This window comes from Hemitrygon akajei, chromosome 21, assembly GCF_048418815.1.
Source record: "Hemitrygon akajei chromosome 21, sHemAka1.3, whole genome shotgun sequence".
In the NCBI taxonomy this organism is placed as follows: domain Eukaryota; kingdom Metazoa; phylum Chordata; class Chondrichthyes; order Myliobatiformes; family Dasyatidae; genus Hemitrygon; species Hemitrygon akajei.
The window spans coordinates 64407522-64429653 of record NC_133144.1 but is presented as its reverse complement, the minus strand read 5'-3'; positions in this window follow the sequence as shown (position 1 = coordinate 64429653).

Below are 22132 nucleotides of genomic sequence, written 5' to 3'. Positions count from 1 at the left end.
AATCTCAAAGCTTTTGAAGAACCACATGCAATAACGTACTGTGCAGAATTAATGGCAGTGCAGTGCAATGGCTACAAATTAGAGGCATTCATTAACAGAGATTCAAACTAAGTAATGAATGGAGATTCTTTTACCTTAAGCTCTTGAATCAATTCTGGTTCATTGCACAACACTCAGTCGAGAATAGCCAATCCCCTAGTGGGTTCAACCACAAGTTACTCTAAAAAGCAATCTAGTAAGCACTCTAGAGATTCCCGCTTAGAACCCCCTACCCACCTGATTTTCCCAATCTACCTGCATATTGAAGACCCCATGACTATTGTAACATTGCCCTTTTGGCATGCATTTTCTATCTCCCGTTGTAACTTATACACCTCATCCGTATTACTGTTTGGAGATCTGTATATATAGTGCCTATAAAAAGTATTCAACCCCCCCCCCCCCCCCCCCCCCGGAAGTTTTCATGTTTTATTGTTTGTCAACATTGAATCACTTTGAATTTAATTTGGCTTTTTTGACACTCATCAACAGAAAAAGACTCATGTCAAAGTGAAAACAAGTTTCTACAAATTGGTCTAAATTGTTACAATTACCAAACAGAAAATAATTGATTGCATAATTACTCACCCCCTTCATCCGTATTTATTAAGTGCACCTTTGGCAGCAATTACAGTCTTGAGTCTGTGTGGTTATCAGCTTTGCACATATAGGCACTGCAATTTTTCCCCATTCTTCTTTACAAAACTGCTCAAGCTCAGTCAGATTACATGGCGATCATGAGTGAACAGCCCTTTTCAAGACCGGCCACAAATTCTCAATCGGATTGCGTTCAGGACTCTGATGTGGCCACTCCTGGACATTAACTCTGTTGTTCTTAAGCCATTCCTGTGTAGCTTTGGCTTTATGCTGGGAGTTATTGTCTTGGTGGAAAGCAAATCTTTTCCCAAGCCTCAGTTCTCTTGCAGACTGCATCAGCTTTTCCTCCAGGATTTCCCTGTGTTTTCCTGCATTCATTTTACCCTCTACCTTCACAAACCTTCCAGGGCCTGCTGCAGTGAAGCATCCCCACAGCATGATGCAGCCTCTACAATGCTTCATGGTAAGGATGGTGTGTTTTTCATTATCTATGGTGTTTGGCTTATGCCAAACACAGCGTTTAGTCTGAGGGCCAAAAAGCTCAATTTTGGTTTCATCAGACCAAAGAACCTTCTTCCAGTTGACCTGAGAGTTCCTTGCATGCCTTCTGGCAAACTCTAGCCAAGGTTTTTCAACAGTGGCTTTCTCTTTGCCACTCTCCCATAAGGCTATGACTGGTGAAGCACCCAGGCAACAGTTATTGTATGCGCAGTCTCTCCCATGTCAGCCACTGAACTTTGTAACTCCTCCAGAGCTGTTATAGTTCTCTTGGTGATCTCTCTCACTAGTCCCCTTCTTGCATGGTCACTTAGGTTTTGAGGATGGCCTGCTCTAGGCAGATTTACAACTGTGTTATATTCTTTCCATTTCTTGATGAATGACGAAACTGTACTCAAGGGATATTCAGTGACTTCGAAATTTTCTTGTATCCATCTCCTGACTTATGTTTAACAATAACCACTTCACAGAGTTGCTTATAGTGTTCTTTTGTCTTCATGGTGTAGTTTTTGCCAGGATACTGACTCAACAGCAGTTGGACCTTCCAGATACAGGTAGTGTACATGTTTACTTACAATCAAGTGAAACACCTTGACTGCACATGATCATCTCCACTTAACTAATTATTTGACTTTTAAAACCAATGGGTGCGTCATATTAAGGAGGATGAATACTTAAGCAATCAAAATACATAATAAAAAACCAAAAGAATTAAGATGATAAATGTAGAAAATGCAGAAACAATCCAACACATTACAGGATCCTGTAGCAGTTTAACTCAATCTGATTACTTACATTGTGACAATCAAGTGGCAAACATCATTCACCAAAATCATGCTTTCAAATACAAGCTCATAAAAAATACCTTACTATAAATACAAGCCTGGTCCAGTTTTAGATTAGAATCCCACAAGTTATATTATGACCGATCTGTTATTACAGATAGGACAATCGCTAATAGGATATAATAATAAAGGATAAACAAGCGTGAACAACTTACTTAAAAGATATAGCCATCCCAAACATACAGAAATCAATAGATTTGCTGAATTAAAAGAGGAAATTGAAAGATTTTGGAACATGAACAGTCCTCTATTTTTCTAAGACCCGTGTACCTATCTGAGAGTCTCTTAAAAGACCCTTTTGTATCGCCTCTACCACCTTCACTGACAGTGCATTCCACACACCCACCACTCTCTGTGTAAAAAGCTTACCTCTGACCTCCCCTTTGTATCGATTTCCAAGCACCTTAAAACTTTGCCCCCTCATGTTAGCCATTTCAGCCCTGGGAAAAAGCTTCTGGCCATCCACATGATTGATGCCTCTCATTATCTTATACACTTCCACCAGTCCACCTCTCGTTGTCCGTCGCTCCAAGAAGAAAAGGCCACATTCACTGAACCCATTAACACAAGGCACACTCCAGGCAACATCCTTGTAAATCTCCTCTGCACTGTCTCCACATTACCCACATCCTTCCTGTAGTGAGGTGACCAGAACTGAACACAGCACTCCAAGTGGGGTCTGACCAGGGTCCTATATAGCTGTAACATTACCTTTCGGCTCTTGAACTCAGTCTCACAGTTGATTGAGGCCATTACACTATCAGCATTCTTAACAACACTGTCAACCTGTGCAGCAGCTTTGAGTGTTCAATGGACTCAAACCCCAAGATCTCATTGATCCTCCACACTGCCAAGAGTCTTACCATTAATATTATATTCTGCCTTCAACTTTTACCTGCCGAAATGAACCACTTCACACTTATCTGGGTAGAACTCCATCTGCCACTTCTCAGCCCAATTCTGCATCCTATCAATGTCCCTCTGTAACCTCTAACAACCCTCCAGACCATATATGTCAAACTCAAGGCCCACGGGCCAAATCCGGCCCGCGGTGGAATTATCTTTGGCCCGCGAGATAATATCTAATTACTATTAAAGCTGGCCCCAGTAATCGAAGCGCCTATGGCGTATGATATGGCTAATGCTGAGTTTATTCAGGTACCAGGTTTTCAGGGTTTTTAGTGTTTATTCGGCAGTCTTGCTCGGCAGTCTTCTTCATAAGAAACGGAATTTGTAAAGTGAAACACTTTGTAGTTATAGCAGAGACTGAGACACATGAGAGCAGGCTGAAAAAACGGAGGCAACGAAAGCTGCATTCGCACGCGTCCGACTGATCCGGCCCGCATGAAGCTGCATTTTGCTCAATCCGGCCCGTGACCTAAAATGAGTTTGACACCCCTGCTCCAGACTATCCACAACACCCCCAACTTTTGTATCATCAGCAAACTTACTTACCTACCCTTCTACTTCCTTGCTTTTAAAAATCACAAAGAGGAGGGGTCACAGAACAGATCCCTGCAGAACACCACTGGTCACCGTCCTCCATGCAGAATATGAACCATCTACAGACACCCTTTGCCTTCTGTGGTCAAGCCAATTTTGGATCCACAAAGCAAGGTTTCCTTGGATCCCATACCTCCTTACTTTCTGAATGAGCCTCGCACGGAGTACCTTTTCAAATGCCTTACGAAATCCACTGCTCCACCTTCATCAATGTGTTTTGTTACTTTCTCAAAGAATTCAATTAGGCTCATAAGGCACAACCTGCCCTTGACAAAGCCATGCTGACTATCCCTAATCAGATTATGTCTCTCCAAATGCTCATAAATCCTGCCTCTCACAATCTTCTCCAACAGCTTGCCCACCACTGAAGTAAGACTCACTAGTCTATAATTTCCTGGGTTATCTCTCCTCCCTTTCTTGAACAAGGGATCAACATGTGCAACCATGGATATTCATGTATGGTTGAATGACAATTAAACTTGAACTTGGATTTGGAGTTGAGACAAACATGCTTTTTATTAAGTAGTGGAGTAAGACTCCAGAGCTGAACGTTATGGAGCAAATGCAATCATATCAATAACCTCATGTTCTGCAATTTTGTTGGACATTGTGCCCACACTGTACATGCTTCCACATTTGATTAATTTCAGATTTCACATTCAGGTTTATTTATCATATGTACATGGAAACATACAGTGAATTGTGCTGTTTGCATTAATGACCAACGCAAACTAAGGAAGTGCTGGGAGCGGCCTGCAAGTGTCGCCACAGATTCCGGCAGCGACACACACACACACACACACACACACACACACACACACACACACACACACACACACACACACACACACACACACACACACACACACACACACACACACACACACACACACACACCTCCAGAACAGGGTCCCCGGGCCCCCAGGCTTCGGCCATATAACCATATAACAATCACAGCACGGAAACAGGCCATTCCGGCCCTCCTAGTCCGTGCCAAACTCTTAATCTCACCTAGTCCCACCTACCCGCACTCAGCCCATAACCCTCCACTCCTTTCCTGTCCATATACCTATCCAATTTTACCTTAAGTGACACAACTGAACTGGCCTCTACTACTTCTACAGGAAGCTCATTCCACACAGCTATCACTCTCTGAGTAAAGAAATACCCCCTCGTGTTTCCCTTAAACTTTTGCCCCCTAACTCTCAAATCATGTCCTCTCGTTTGAATCTCCCCGACTCTCAATGGAAACAGCCTATTCACGTCAACTCTATCTATCCCTCTCAAAATTTTAAATACCTCGATCAAATCCCCCCTGAACCTTCTACGCTCCAATGAATAGAGACCTAACTTGTTCAACCTTTCTCTGTAACTTAAGTGCTGAAACCCAGGTAACATCCTAGTAAATCGTCTCTGCACTCTCTCTAATTTATTGATATCTTTCTTTATTGCCATCAGACTACAACCTCCAGACTTCTGATCAACGATAATATTCGAAATTTAATAATTTACAAGTTATGAATTAAAGTTATGAGTTTATGATGTTACGATCCAGCAACAATGAATATATAATTGAGACAGGTTTTTCATAACAAATAAAACCTTTATTAAACACTGCTAAAAAAAAACCCAAAAGTAAACAAATGACTAACTTAACTGGAAATCGGCTGCTATGCGGCAGCTTGAACAGTTTGTAAAGCTATAATGCGAAAACAGTTCTTAGAAGTAGTAATGCGAAAGTCCAGATGTTTTACACAGTCTGTTAGGAGAGATTTCCCTTGGAGTAACAAACTCTTTTTCGTGGCGTTACTGCTGATCCCATCCGAAGTATGCCTTGCATGGAGGATTTACGGCGAAGGAAATAAAACTGCTTAAAGGCACTGACCTTTCCTTGACAAAACCCTGCATCCAACTCTTTCTGCCCTTCAGAAGGCAGAGCAGGAGTTAACTCGGACACAAGTTACTAATTCCTTGTACGAAGATTAAATAAAGGTCAAACCTGCTTTACAGCCGACAACACCAACTTTCCTTGATTCTTCCAGCTTCCCGAACTTCGATAAATCTTCACTCTCCACTGGACTGAACTGGCGGTATTGTAGCAAAACTGCTGGTAATAACCTTTGAGACTTAAGGCAGAAAGTAAAACTCCACTTTAAAATAAAACTGCGTCATAACATCAAATACGCAGCAGAACGGAGTCACTGGCGAATTCAACCACAAACTGCCCTGTGTCACAGGGAGGGGTTCTCCTTTTATACCCTGCTGAAAAAACTATCACATGACCTCTCACTGGCAGGAAAATTATGTCACTCCACCATCACAAGACTATTACATCATGCCCAGCATAGCCTCAATTACATCACGGTCATGTGACAGGCACAAGATACCCATGGGTACGTAACCCCTCACTTCAAAAAAAAATTTTGGTCTATCATGAACAAAATTTTAACAATTAACTATTTACAGAAGAAAAAGTCGAATGTATAAAATTTACAATGTACACAGTATACATAGTATTATCATACAGCACCTTACAAATTATTATACAGGAGTGTTGCAAATATTAAAATATCACTCCATAAAAAAATTACATTGTACATTCAACATGGAGATAGACAATCAGCAATCACATTATCTTTACCTTTAATATGAGTTATCAAAGTATTGTACTCTTGCATCATTAAGCCTTCATTATTAAATTGGAGTTTAATGTATTTCCTTAACTATTTTCCTTAACTAAGCCTGGACTTACAACAGAACTAAGGTAAGTCACAGTGGCATTTCCGAATTCACTTTCAGCTAAGTTAATAGTTAAGTTAGCTTTTGAAAGTCTTTCAAATAATTTCTCCACTGCAGTAATGTGTGCTTCCCAAGTATCATTTCCTGTCACTAAATCATCAATATAAGCATCTGTATCTTTCAATCCCTGAATCACAGAGTTAATCATCCTCTGGAAAGTACCTGGGGCATTCTTCATCCCAAATGGAAGAATATTATATTCATATAACCCAGATGGAGTTACAAATGCAGAAATCTCTCTACCTCTATCCGTTAATGGAACACACCAATACCCTTTCAATGAATCAATCTTTGTAAGGAATTTTGCTTTTCCAACTTTATCTACACAATCATCTACTCCAGGAATTGGATATGCATCTGTTTTCATTACAACATTCACCTTCCTGTCGTCCATACAAAACCTAATACTACCGTCTGATTTAGGCACCATAACACAAGGGGAACTCCAATTTGAGTTAGAAGGTCTAATAATATTGTTCTCTAACACATATTTAATTTCTTTCTCAGCAAGTTCACATTTTTCCATGTTCATCCCATATGGATGTTGTTTAATGAGTTTGGCATCTCCAACATCTACATCACGTGAAGCTACTGTGGTCCCTCCAGGAACGTCTGAAAATAAATCCTTATATTTAAAAATTAATTGTTTCATCTGCTGCTTCTGCTCTGGCTGTAAATGAGTTAATTTCTCATCAATATTTTCCAGAATGGTTGAGTTTGGTAATCTGACAGTAACAATGTTGGGTTTAGAATGAGTTTCAGATGAATCATCCATTATGTTCCTAGTGAGATCAGACTCATTATTATTGACCACAACAGTCACAGTAGCAGACTGTTTCTCATAATATGGTTTTATCATATTTATATGGCAAAGTTGAGTTGGACTTCTAAAATCTGTTTTTATCACATAATCCACTTCATTAATTTTAGACACAATTTCATAAGGACCATGAAATTTAGCCTGCAAAGGATTCGTTTGCACTGGGAAAAGAACCAGCAGCTTATCTCCAGGCTTAAGCTTCCTCATCCTAGCTTCTTTAAAGTACCAGGTTTCCATTTTCCCCTGAGCCAATTTTAAATTTTCCCTGGCTAAGCTACAAGCTTTATGTAATCTGTCTTTAAATTTTAAAACATAGTCCAACAGATTAGTGTGTACCTCTTTATTAATCCATTGTTCTTTTAATAAAGCTATAGGTCCTCTAACTCTATGCCCAAATACAAGTTCAAATGGACTGAAACCTAATGATTCCTGTACTGACTCCCTTACTGCAAATAGAAGTAAGTTTATACCCTCATCCCAATCATTTTCATTTTCCACACAATACATCCCAATCATAGTCTTGAGGGTAGAATGAAACCTCTCCAAGGCACCTTGAGATTCTGGATGGTATGCAGATGAAGTGATTTGCTTAGCTTCCAATTTATAAACTATCTGTTGAAACAATCCAGACATAAAATTACTGCCTTGATCAGATTGTATTTCCTTAGGCAAACCAAAATAAGCAAAGAATTTTATAAGAGCCTTGGTTACAGTTTTAGTTGTTATATTTCTAAATGGTACTGCCTCTGGAAGCCTAGACACAGTACACGTGATAGTCAGCAAGTACTGATAACCAGTTTTTGTTTTTGGTAATGGACCTACACAATCTATAATAATTTTAGAAAACGGTTCACCGAATGCTGGAATAGGTTGTAGTGAAGCCACTGGAGTAACTTGATTTGGGTTACCCACAATTTGACAAGTATGACACATTCTGCAAAATGTCGCCACATCTTTTCTCAAACCAGGCCAGTAAAAATGTTTTAAAATCTTGTCCACAATTTCCCTTACCCCTTGATGTCCACCCAAGGGCACACTATGGGCTAAAGTTAAAATCTCATTTCGATAAACTTTAGGAACAACAACCTGGTAAACAATATTCCATTCATCACTTGCAGGAATTGTAGGCGGTCTCCACTTCCTCATCAACGCTCCTTTCTCAAAATAATATTCTAGTGGCAGTTTATCAATTTCACTATCCGGTAGAGCTTGTTCTTTTAATTTGATTATCTCAGGGTCACTACTCTGCTCTGCTATCATCTCCTTCCAAGACAGAGTCAAATCTTCATAGTCAGACTTACTCCAAGAATTTTGTTCAAACAATGAAGGTAAAAAAGTTTCTGACACATCCTTAAAACTCGAATCCTGAATTGAACAGTCATGGGTAGCAACCTCATTCTGCACATCAATCTTTTTAGCCGTAGCTCGAGTTACAACACAGGAAGAATCTGTGTTAGAATCCATCTGTGGTTCCTCTGACTTTATTGTCAAATGTACTTCAGGAAAAACTTGTCCACCTGCCAAGTCATTACCTAACAATAAAAAAAATCCTTCACAGGTAAGCTAGGTTGTAGTCCTACTTTAACAAGTCCTGTAACTAACCCTGACTTTAAATTTACTTCATGTAAATGTACAGGCATAAGGGCACTCCCAACACCTCGTATATAATTTACCTCACCAGTATCAGACTCTTCATTAAACTTTAACACACTGTCTAACATCAGTGATTGAGAAGCTCCAGTATCCCTAAGGATTTTTATTGGCACCGGAGTAGATCCTTCTTTCAAGGTTACAAACCCTTCAGTTATAAAATGATCATATCCCTTCCTAACTTGGTCAGACTCTAACACAACTTCATTTGTGTTTATCAAACCCTGTGGATTTACAGGTGTTTCAATATGTTGCACACAAGCATCTGGGACTGCTTCCTTCTTCTTTTTCAATGGGAAACAGTTAGCTATTATGTGACCAGGTTTCTTACAATAATTACAAATGGGACCAAACTGTCTTTCCTTCACAGGTTTTCCTTCCTCCATACCTTTCTCACTAACTTCTGATTTGATTTCTGGTCTACATTGAGTCTCTGTGTTATATTTCCTTTTAAAAGTTCTGCCCTGAGGAAATTTATTCTTGTGGATTAAAGCATACTCATCAGCTAATTTAGCAGAGTCCTGTAATGTAGCAGTGTCTCTCTCATTTAAGTATGTCTTTATTTCAGCAGGGATTCTCCTTTTAAATTCCTCCTTTAAAATCAGCTCTTTCTATTTATTATAGTCCCCTTTTACATTTTTAGAGGAAACCCATCTCTCAAAACACACAGCTTTATCGTAGGCAAATTCCACATAAATTTTCTCCACAGGTTATTTCAAGTTTCTGAATCTTTCTCTATATGCCTCTGGGACTAACTCATACATCTTCAATATGTGCTGTTTCAAAGTATCATAATCATATGCTTGCTCAGCAGTTAAAGCTGTATAAACCTGTTGTGCTTTGCTTTTAATTACACTCTGTAACAACACTGACCGTTTCTCTTTCGGCCACTCTGAAATCAGAGCAATCGTTTCAAAATGTTGAAAATATTTCTCTACTTCTGTTTCACTAAATGGAGGGACCAATTTAATTTCCTGACTAACAACAAATGTTTTTCTAGAACCAGGAAACTGACTCTCAGACTTTAATTCTGCCATCGCAAGTTCAAATTCCCTCTGTTTATTTTCAGCTTCGAACCGATGTAATTCCAAGTTAGTTTCCAACTGTTTCTTTTTATTTTCAGCTTCTAATTGACTTAGTTCCAAGTTAGCTTCCAATTCCTTCTGTTTTAATTCAGCTTCTATTTTAAACTTTTCTAACGCTACTTGTTCCAGGTGTAATTGAATCACTGCTTTACTCACAGGAAACTTATCTAAAATCAACACATCAAACACACCCGACTCTGTATAGTGTTCTGTGATTTTTCTCTGAATTACAGGCTTTGTTTTATCTTTCAAAATACCTTTAAGTTCCAACCTGCTAGCAATCTCAAATACATCACTCTTTTTCGCCTTCGCTAATAACTCTGCGTCTGGCGATTCCAGGAAGTCGTCAATATTCATTGTTGCTGAATACCACTCACTAGCCAATCAAACAAAATAATTGGGTAATCCCCTTTTCCAAAACACCGATTAAAAATCAAACAAGCATTTAAACTCAAAATGGTTCATCCCACGAGCCCCCAATTGTTATGATCCAGCAACAATGAATGTATAATTAAGACAGGTTTTTCATAACAAATAAAATATTTATTAAACACTGCTAAAAAAACCCAAAAGTAAACAAACGACTAACTTAACCGGAAATTGGCTGCTATGCGGCAGCTTGAACAGTTCTCAAAGCGATAATGCGAAAACAGTTCTTAAAGCGATAATGCAAAAACAATGCAAAAAAAGTAGCAATGTGTAAGTCCAAATGTTTTACACAGTCTGTTAGGAGAGACTTTCCTTGGAGTAACAAATTCTTTTTCGTGGCGTTACTGCTGATCACAACCTAAGTATGCCTTGCATGGAGGATTTACAGCGAAGGAAATAAAACTGCTTAAAGGCACTGACCTTTCCTTGACAAAACCCTGCATCCAACTCTTTCTGCCCTTCAGAAGGCAGAGCAGGAGTTAACTCGGACACAAGTTACTAATTCCTTGTACGAAGATTAAATAAAGGTTGAACCTGCTTTACAGCCGACAACACCAACTTTCCTTGATTCTTCCAGCTTCCCGAACTTCGATAAATCTTCACTCTCCACTGGACTGAACTGGCAGTATTGTAGCAAAACTGCCGGCAATAACCTTTGAGACTTAAGACAGAAAGTAAAACTCCACTTTAAACAAAACTGCGTCATAACATTGAATTGGCAGCAGAACGGAGTCACTGGCGAATTCAACCACGATCTGCCCTGCGTCACAGGGAGGGGTTCTCCTTCTATACCCTGTTGAAAAAACTATCACATGACCTCTCACAGGCGGGAAAATTACGTCACTCCACCATCACAAGACCATTACATCATGCCCAGCATAGCCTCAATTACATCACGGTCATGAGACAGGCACAAGATACCCACGGGTACCTAACAGTGAGAATACATAGTTCACAGTACACTGTTATGTTCAAAAGATGTCATAACTGAGAGTATAAATTAGAAATTTGTAATTTTATGCCAGGCTTTTGTTGGTTGTGAATTCTTCAAAGTTTAATGATACAAGGGAAGATGTTTAAATTTCAAAGTTTCAAAGTAAATTTATTATAAAAGTACATATATGGCACCAAATACTACCCTGAGATTCATTTTCTTGCAGGCATTCAGAATAAAACAAAGGAACAAATATAGATTTGTCAGGAACGCGGCCAGATGGACCCAAATACAGGACGCAGACACTGAAGTACTAGGGGGAGGACAGGCTGGGGATGCCATTGCATTTAAGGGTAGAGCTGGGGTTCAGGTAGATAGAGTGTCAGGCAGGCAGAGTGGAGCGGGCTCCTGGGGTTCAGGCAGGCAGGCAGACAGGTCCCCGGAGTTCAGGCAGGTAGACAGGTCCCCGAGGTTCAGGCAGGCAGACAGGTCCCCGGGGTTCAGGCAGGCAGACAGGTCACCGGGGTTCAGGCAGGCAGACAGGTCCTTGGGGTTCAGGCAGGCAGGCAGACAGGTCCTCGGGGTTCAGGCAGGCAGACAGGTCCTCGGGGTTCAGGCAGGCAGGCAGACAGGTCCTCGGGGTTCAGGCAGGTAGACAGGTCCCCGAGGTTCAGGCAGGTAGGCAGGCAGACAGGTCTAGGTGGCTAGATAAGCTGGCAGAGAGCCTTCCCTGGGTGGGTCGCATATATCCCGGGTAGGGACGCCTCCCAGGTGGAAACACTGGAGGCCTGGGCACGACACAGACCCCTAGGCGGGTGCGGGGCACAATCCCAGGGTTCGGGCGGAAGAGGAGGACAGGGCAGAACCCCCGCCGGGCAGCGGCAGACCGGCCGGGCCTGCCCGATGGAGGCAAGGGATAGGAATGGGCAGAACCACCACCGGGCAGCGGTAGGTCGGCCAGACCTGCCCAACAGAGGCAAGGGGTAGAAACGGGCATAGGTCTAGGGTGACCAACACAACAGCCATGATAGCGGGAAAATCGGGAACGGCCGGCAGACAGCGCGACCACGTGGACAAAACAAACGAGCAGAGAAGCGAGACCAACACATGGGAAGAAAGGTGGGGGAGAGGACCAACCTGGCATTACTGGTACGGGGCAGAGAAGCATGATGAGGAGTCGATCTGAGCCCGGGCAGGATAACAGAATGCAGAGAAGAGTTCAGAGCTGGCGGAGAAACAGGAAACGGAACAAAACGACCATCCCCTGGTCCCCATCCCAAGGCCCCTTATAAACACCTGCAGCCCAATGAGTTACAGGTGTGCCTCCTTGAACCAGGAGGGTCCTAACGAGATCACGGGTGATGGGAGGGACAACCGCAGGACCCGGAGTCCGGAGCCCCTGGACCAGATCAAAACCCGGAACGCGGATTCCGGACCAGACCGGACCCTGACAAGATTCGATGAAAAACTACAAAGACTGACAAACAATTAATGTGCAAAAAAAGACAAAGTGTGCTAGATAGATCGATAATACTGACAAGATGAGTTGTCGAGTCCTTGAACATGAGCCCATAGGCTACGAAATTGGTTCAATGTTGAGGTGAGTGAAGTTATGCACACTGGTTCAGGAGCCTGATGGTTGAAGGGTAATAACTGTTCTTGTACCTGGTGGAGTGGGACCTAAATCTCCTGTCTCTCCTTCCTGATGGCAGCAGCAAGAAGAAAGCATGGCTTGGATAGAGAATAATACCGCGAACTGGAACGTCAGGCACCCAATTCCAGCAACTCCGAGCAAAAGGCTCTCTCTCAGGTGTTTTCTTCCAGTTGAGAATTTAAACAAACATCCTTTCTTCTTTCAGTTGAAAAGTTCTCAGGGGAACAGTTACCTCACGAAGAGAGACTGAGTAGATAGGACCCATGATATCTGTATTTGAAGGTGACTATAAATTATCTCATTACATATCTAAGATTCTATCAGGCTTCATAGGATGACTGTGAGGGGATGTTCCCTCCAGTGTGTGGTCTACTTTGTGGCCTAGTCTCAGGTTAAGGGAATAGGTACTGAGAGTGCAATAGAACGTACAGGCTACTTGGCCCATGATGTGTCTCAAAGCAGGTAAGCTAATGATGCCTAACTAGAGGAATCCCATCTGTCCCTTATATAAATGTAATTGCAAAGAAAGCGTAGCAGCGCCTCGTCTTCCTTAGGAGTCTGTGGAGACTCAGTCTGACATCTAAAACTTCGACAAACAAGATGTGTAGTGGTGAGTGTGCTGACAGCTGCATTACAGCCTGGTATGGAAAAATGGACAGAAAACCCCACAAAAAGTAATGGGTTCAGCCCAGCTAAAGCCCTCCCAACCACTGAGCATATCTACATGAAACACTGTCACAGGAAAGCAGCGTCCATCATCAGGGATCCCTACCACCCAGGCTGTGCTTGCTTCTCACTGCTGCCATCAGGTAGAAGGTACAAGTGCCTCAGGATATGCACCAACAGGTTCAAGAACAGTACTCCCATCAGGTTCTTGAACAAAAGAGGAAAACTACACTCAACTTTTGAGATGTTCCCACAACCAATGATCCCACGTTAAGGACTTTTTATCTTGTTATTTCATGCTCTCATTATTTCTTGCTATTTATTAATATTTGTATTTGCATAGTTTGTTGTCTTCTATGCTCTACTTGATCTTTCATTGATTCTGTTACAGGTGCTATTCTATAGATTTGCCGAATATGCCCGCAGGACAAAAGAACCTTAGGGTTGCATGTGGTGACATATATGGACTCTGATAATAAAATGTCCTTTGAACTTTGAACTTCTGAACTTTGAGCCACTACCCTCCATACCCTGCACGTTTGAAGAGCCTCTGAAACGCTTCTATTGCATCAACCTTTCCCACCATCCCTGGCAACATATCCCACATACCCACCACTCTGTGTGTGAAACAACATCTCCTCCAAACTAAATAGTGGAAAGTGAAAAGCATATGGGATTGACATTAATAGATCATTAAAATGCCATGGACAGCTGTGGAAAATAATTCAGAAAGTTGGTAGTCGACCTGTTTATCAGCAGAAATGGGAGACATGTGGATAGATTGTACTACACCATACTGAGAAGGGGGTCAACAGTTACCCAAGGTGGGATACACTGAGGAACCCAGCAGATCAGGCAGCATCTATTGAGTGGAATAAACGGTCAATGTTTTGGACCAAGACCTTTCCTTGGAACTGGTAAGGAAGGGGGAAGAAGGTAGGGGGAGGACAAGGAGTGCAAGCTGGCAGGTGATTGGTGAGACGAGGTGAGGGGAAAGATGGGTGAGTGGGGTGGAGGAGCAGGGGGTGGTGAACTGAGAAGCTGGAAAGTGATAGGTGGAAAAGGTAAGGGGCATAAGAAGAAGGAATCTAATAGGAGAGGAGAATGGACCATGGGAGAAAGGGAAGGAGGAGGGGCACCAGAGGGAGGTGAAGAGCAGGTGAGAAGAAGTGAAGGGACAAGAGGGGAACCAGAATGAGGAATGGATAAAGCGAGAGGTGGGGGAAGAAATTGCAGCGAGCTAGAGAAATCAATATTCATGCTATCAGGTTGGAGGCTACCCAGACAGAGTATGAAGTGTTGCTCCTCCAGTCTGAGCGTGGCTTCCCCTTGGCAGTTGAGGAGGCCATGGACCGAAATGTCAGAAAGGGAATAGGGAGTTGAATTAAGATGGTTGGCCGCTGGGAAATCCTGCTTCTTATGGACAGAGCAAAGGTGCTCAGCAAAGCTCTTCCCCAATCAAGGTTGGATCTCACCAATGTAGAGACGGCTGTGCAGGGAGCACTGACTGATAACAGAGACACCAGTCAGCTTCTTCTATCGGAAGGGCTAATACAAATTTGCCTGAGCCTGACAGTACAGATTCTGTACATTGTGTTCAGACCAGGTCAAGTGTGCATTCTGGGAAAATATTTTGGTTCTGATCAGTGTCAGAGTGACCCCTGCCAGACTGACCCAGCACACAAAGTGCTGGAGGATCTCGGTGGGTCAGGCTGCATCTGTGGAGCTGTGATAGTATTGGATTGCTGACTGTGAAGTTCTAAACTCAATTAAAGACCTTAAGCCCTAACCGATATAAATAACTATGAGTGCTCTCTCTAAAGGAAGGCTATACTGTACCTGCCCATTCGTCAAAGACTAGTTCACTTGTATATTCTCCACGGCAAGTTTAGCTGCCATACCCGCTATCTGCGTGGTGGGACCCACCTCCCTCCCAAGGAGGAGATACTTCCAGCTAACAAAGTAGTTTAAACACAGTCCATTCATTTTCAGTGATACTCGTTTAAATCCAAACATTGAATACACTTACAAGTCTCAGAGAATTTTTATCTTATAAAAGTCTTCTAAATTACAAATGATTTCTAAAACACAAAAGATTTCCAAAACACAGATACAATTCCTATCAGCTTAAAAGACATAACAGTGAGCTACAGATGAACTCGTCTGTCACGGAAATCGAAGGCGGAGGCATAGATTTTAATGTACTCTGCTTTTCTGTCATGTTTCTTGATGCTCATTAGCCATTCTTAATCACCCTGAACTGCTGCCTACATTTAGACTATTTTTCTGCCTTTGGGGTGACTTCACGTACATATGATATTTTTTCAAATACCTTTTAACTCAAGTGATGTAAAAGCCATAGGGACAAGCACTGTCGACGTATCGGGCCGAGACCCTTCGTCAGGTTAAATAACCCATTGTCTTATGCTACACCTCTTGAGCAGTTAGACCAGCTGCTGTGGGCAGTAAGTCTGTGGCTCTATATACAGTGCATTTATTCAGCCATTTTTTCAACTTCAAACTGATTATTACTTTCCACTTACATTAAATACTGAGGACGAGCTCCCATTCATGACAAGAAGCTAAACAAAGAATAATAGTTGGACATTTAACTTATTCAAAAATAACACTTTGATCTTTAGAAGTGTCAGCTACTGTGTTTACAAAGCTTAACTTGGCAAAAAAAAGCAAGAACCTAGGACACACATGAGGCTGCTTAACAAGATAAAATCTGATTACGGAAAAGATACTGGCATGGATAGGCAGGGGACGGTGAGTGGGAAAGGGGCCTTTTCTGGTTGGCTGCCAGTAACTAGTGGTGTTCCTCAGGGGTCAGTATTGGGACCGCTATTTTTCACATTGTTTGTCATTGATTTGGATAATGGAATTGATAGTTTTGTGGCAAAGTTTGCAGATAATACGAAGATAGGTAGAGGAGTAGGTAGTGCTGAGGAAGCAATGTGTTTCCAGCAGGAATTAGGCAAATTGGAAGAATGGAAAAAAAGTTGCAGATAGAATACATTGCTGGGAAATGTATGATAATACATTTTGGTAAAAGGAACAATAGTGCGGACTATTATCTAAATGGGGAGAAGGTTCAAACATCAGTGGTGCAGAGGGACTTCAGAATCCTTGTGCAAGACTCCCAAAAGGTCAATCTACGGGTTGAGTCTGTGGTAAAGAAGGCAAATGCAATGTTGGCATTGATTTTCAGGGGAATAGAATATAAAAGCATGGAAATAATACTGAGCCTTTATAAGACACTTGTCAAGATGCACTTGGAGTATTGTCTACAATTTTGGGCCCCATATCTCAGAAAGGATGTGTTGTCATTGGAGAGAGTCCAGAGGAGGTTCACGAGGATGATTCCAGGACTGAAGGGGATAACATATGAGGAACTTATGGCAGCTTTCGGTCTGTACTCACTGGAATTTAGAAGAATACAGGGGGATCTCATTGGAACCTACTGAATATTGAAAGGACTAGATAAGTTGGATGTGGAGAGGATATTTCCTGTGCTGGGGTATCCAGAACTGGAGGTGCACAGTCTCAAAGTTGAGGGGTGAGCTTTTAGAAGGAAGAATTTGTTTAGCCAGAGAGTAGTGAATCTGTAGAATGCTCTGCCACAGGCTGCAGTGGAGGCCAAGTCATGAACACCCTGACATTCACTGTATTGATCCCAACCTGGTTTGACTGTTAAAAATGTGACAACTCACACATACCCATTTGCCATTGCTCAACCCATCTCCTAACTGATCAAAGTCTCCTTGGAAATTACTCAGAAAATCTGTAGCTCAGGTGATTGATACTTGGGTTGAGTTGTTCTCTGATCTTGGCAATCCATTTTAAAACATTTTGTCACCATACGTTGTGCTGTTCTCTTGTGATGTGCATTGTGCCTATATAAGCCTGACCTATATACTGTATACTTATCAATCAGTTGATTAGTCGTCATTTTGGAAACTCAGTTGTGACACAGGCAGGGGGTCTTGTCACTGATTGGCTGTGTGTTGTGTGGAATTCTGCCCACATTGGCTTATAGATGGCCAGGCATTTGGAGGACACACCACAAGTGAATAACACACTGATGACGTCTCCTCGTATGCGGGCGAAATGTTTTCAAATGGATCGCCGAGATCAGAGAACAACTCAACCCAACCGAGGTCTCTTTGCAATTCTATGTACCTGCCTCACTATCAGCAAAACTGCCGAATGTCATATCATCAGTAAACTTGCTAATTTCTCCAAGTACATCCACATCCTGAATGTTTACATAACATATAGATTAACCCCTGTATGTCACTTGTTTTTAATCAGTACTTGATATTTTGACCTCAAACAAATTGGTGACATTATCTGAGCTTCTTACATTTACAGCAGAGATCAGATAGGACACACAGAACGTTACTGGTGCAGAGGCCAGGCACAGGAAGCATTAGTAGCAGCCAGGTTTAATTTTTAGATCTGCGCACTGCTATCCTCCAGTGCAACCACTGGGCCAATTGGCAGTTCAATTGTGATTAATAGATTTAGAATTTAGAATTAGATTGTAGGGTAACACAATTTGGCAAAATGTACCCAATTCACACCACTGACATTGAGTTGACATGATGTCATTATTATGCAAAAGGTTTATAGCGCGCTTTGGATGTAGATTTTGGAGTTCAATAAAATGTGTTATGTGTTTCATAAAACACGTCACTTTATTTTATTTGTGAAAACCTACAAGTTTATTGTATTGTATTCCCCATTGACAATTGAGCTTGTACCATTGGGCAGGAGGTTCAGGAGCCTTAGGTCCCTCACCACCAACTCCAGGAACAGTTGTTACCCTTCAAACTATAGGTTCCTGAACCAGTGTGCATAACCTCATTCACCTCAATACTGAACTGATTCCTGAACCTATGGGCTCACTTTTAAGGACTCTATAACTCATCTTCTCAGTATATTTTTAATTTGGATATTTTGTCTTCTTTTGCATGCTGGTTGCTTGTCTGTCTTTGTATCTGTAAAGTTTTTCATAAATGCTATTGTATTTCTTTATTTTCCTGTAAATTTTTGCAAGGTTCCTTAAGGTTGTTATAGCTGGGGGTGGAAATGGGGACAAGCTCCCACTACCTATTAAATGCTCCCAATGGCGTGCATCTCAAATAGCCTCTGACAACCAAGACCAGCTCCTAACCTTCACGTGTGGCTTAGCTACTAAACCCGGCGAAACCACTTCTACTGACAGGAGAAGGGGCAAAGGCAGGTTACTTGCTTTTTAAAACCAATTGCTCCCCAGGCTACCTGAGATACTTAAACCACCCCACCTGGCACCTGCAGTCATTCCATGGTCAAAGTCACTTAGATCACATTTCCTCCCCATTCTGATGTTTGGTCTGCACAACTGAACCTCTCGACCATGTCTGCATGTTTTTATGTACTGAGTTGCTGCCACATGACTGGCTGATTAGATATTTGCATGAATGTTCCTAACAAAGTGGCCATTAAGTGCACACGGGGGTGCAGTGAAATTTGTTGTCCTCAGGAAACTGACAGAGTAAAAAATACATGTAGTAATAACAAATATAACAATAAACGCAGGAGAAGCACAAGACATCAGAACGGTGCAAAGATTGGAGTGCAATCTTTGATGTCTCTGTGCCTACTCACTGGAATTCTGACGAATGAGGGGGGGATCACATTGAAACCTATCAAATGTTGAAAGGCCTTCATAGTGTAGATGTGGAGAGGATGCTTCTTATCTTTAGAGAGTCTACCAGAGGACATAGCCACAGAATTGAGGGATATCCATTTGGAACAGAGATGAGGAGGCATTTATTTCGCCAGAGAGTTGTGAACCTGTGGAATTTGTTGCTGCAGGTGGCTGTGAAGGCCAAGTCATTGGGTATATTTAAGGCAGAGTTTGATAGATTCTTGATTAGCCAGGGCATGAAGGGGTATGGGGAGAAAGCAGCAGATTGCTGCTGAGAGGGAAATGGATCAGCCATAATGAATTGGCGGACAGACTCTATGGGCCAAATGGTCTAATTCTGCTCCTATATCTTATGGTCTTAAAGTCAATCTGAGGTAGTGCAACAGGGTCATGTCACAAATGAATCAGAACACAGGAAGGAGATAGAGAGCTTAGTGACACTGTGTCATGACCACAACATTGAGGACCTTTCATTCAACATCAACAAGTCTGTTTGAGCTGGTCATTGCCTACAGGAAGGGAGGCAGTGCAATCTCCTTCAGTTTACATCAACAATCATCATCATTATATACTGTCGTATGACGTGGGTGATCATGGTCTTTCCATGACCATGATTGTTCTTGGAAAATTTTTCTGCAGAAGTGGTTTGCTATTACCTTCTGTCTTTACAAAACAGGTGACCCCAGACATTATCAATAGTCTTCAGAGATTATCTGCCTGGTATCGGTGGTTGCATAACCAGGGGACATGATATGCACCAGCTGCTCGTATGACTATCCACTACCTGGTCCCATAGCTTCACATGACCCTGATCGGGGGGGGTGGTGAGGGGAGGGGAGTGGTGGGTCAGTGTAAGTAGGTGCTAGATTTTGCCCAAGGGTGATCTGCAGGCTAGTAGAGGGAAGGAGTTCCTTCCACCTCCTTTGGTAGAGACATATCTACATATCTCTACCCCACCACCCTTCATCAACAATGCTGAAGACAATAGGGTTGAAAGATTCAACCTCCTGGGTGTGAACATAACCAATAGTCTGTCCTGGTCTGACCTTATATACCCTATGGCCTGGAAAACTCCCCAACGCCTCTACATCCTCAGAAGGTTAAAGAAATGTGTCATACCCTGTTGGTCCTTACCAATTTTATCAAAGCATCATGGCTTGTATGGCAACTGCTCTGCATGTGACCACAAGAAACTTCAGATAGCCGTGGACACAGCTCAGCACATCATGGAAACCAGCCTCCCCTCCATGGGCTCTGTCTGTACTCTCACTGTCTCAGTAAAGCAGCCAATATAATCAAAGACCCCTCCCACTCTGGACATTCTGTCTTCTCCCCTCTCCCATTGGGCAGGAGATAGGAATGTCTGAAACCATGTGCTGTCAGGCTCAAGGTCAACTTCTAACCCACTGTTGAGTGACTATTGAATGGTCTCCGAATTCCATAAGACGGACCCTTGATCTTACCGTCTACCTCATTATCACGTTGCCCCTTATTGCTTACCTGCACTGCACTTTCTCTGTAGCTGTAACACTTCATCTGGCGTTTGGTTATTACTTCAACGTGTTCTACTTCAGTGCACTGTTAATGATTTGATCTGTATGAAGACAAGCTTTTCACTGTATCTCAGTTCAGAGGGACAACTGGTGGACAGGGGAAAATGCCATTTTCCCAGAATGTACCAGTATAATTCTACACTGCCATCATAGAGAGTGTCCTCACATCAGCCATTACTCTCTAGTTTGGTGCAGTGTCCTCTCTCATAATATACAAACACTACAGTGAACTGTCAGGTCAGCAGAAAAGGTCAATGACTGCAGACTACCATCACTGCAGGACGTGTCCGTCTCCAGGTCAAGGAAGCGGGCAAGAAAAATCATTGCAGGCATTACCCACCCAGCAAACTACCCCTCCAAATGCTCCCTTCCGGAAAGCGGCATTGAGCTATTAAAACAAAAACTCCACACCATCTTAAAAGTTTCTTCCTCCAATAACCTGATCAACCATTCTAGTTAGCCCTCCCCCCGCCCCGCCCCACCATCACCTCAGCCGCTGCACTGCAAACACACTAAGCAACTTTTTTGTTGTTTACATTGAAAATACATGTTGGTATTTATGCACATTTTATCCCATATCTGTACTTCTAACTTTAATCCTACATAGTTTTAATTTCTGTATAATTGTTGAATGTTGTTGCTGTTGCATGTCACACCCTGACCAACACACCACAGCAAATTCCTGATATGTGTAAATGTGTATGGCAAACAAAATTGAACCTTGGTCCTCGTTGGAAGTAGTTTATGTCCTGTGTTTTGCTGCCACCTTGTGGGAATCTCACCATCAAAGTGGCCCCCAAATGAGCAGCACCGGGAACCAGTCAACTTAACCAACACCATTAGTACCACCATTTCACCGCTGTTCACAACTGGTTCCCCTCACAGTGCGATCCTAACCAAGCAGCTGCCCAAGTCGTCATTCCAACCAGAATGTAGGGGGTCATACTGGATTCATAGAAACATAGAAAATAGGTGCTGGAGTAGGCCATTCAGCCCTTCGAGCCTGCACCGCCATTCAGTATGATCATGGCTGATCATCCAACTCAGAACCCTGTACCTGCTTTCTCTCCATACCCCCTGATCCCTTTAGCCACAAGGGCAATATCTAACTTCCTCTTAAATATAGCCAATGAACCGGCCTCAACTGGTTCCTGTGGCAGAGAATTCCACAGATTTCTGGTGACTCAATATGCACCAGGAGTATAATCTTGTAAGGATTAGTAAGGGTGTCAAAGGTTATAGAGGGGAAAACAGGAGAATGGTGTTGAGAGGGAAAATAACTCAGCCATGATGGAAATTCGGACCAGACCGGACAGGCCGAATGTTCTAATTCTGCTCCTATGTCTTACGGTCTTCGAAAGC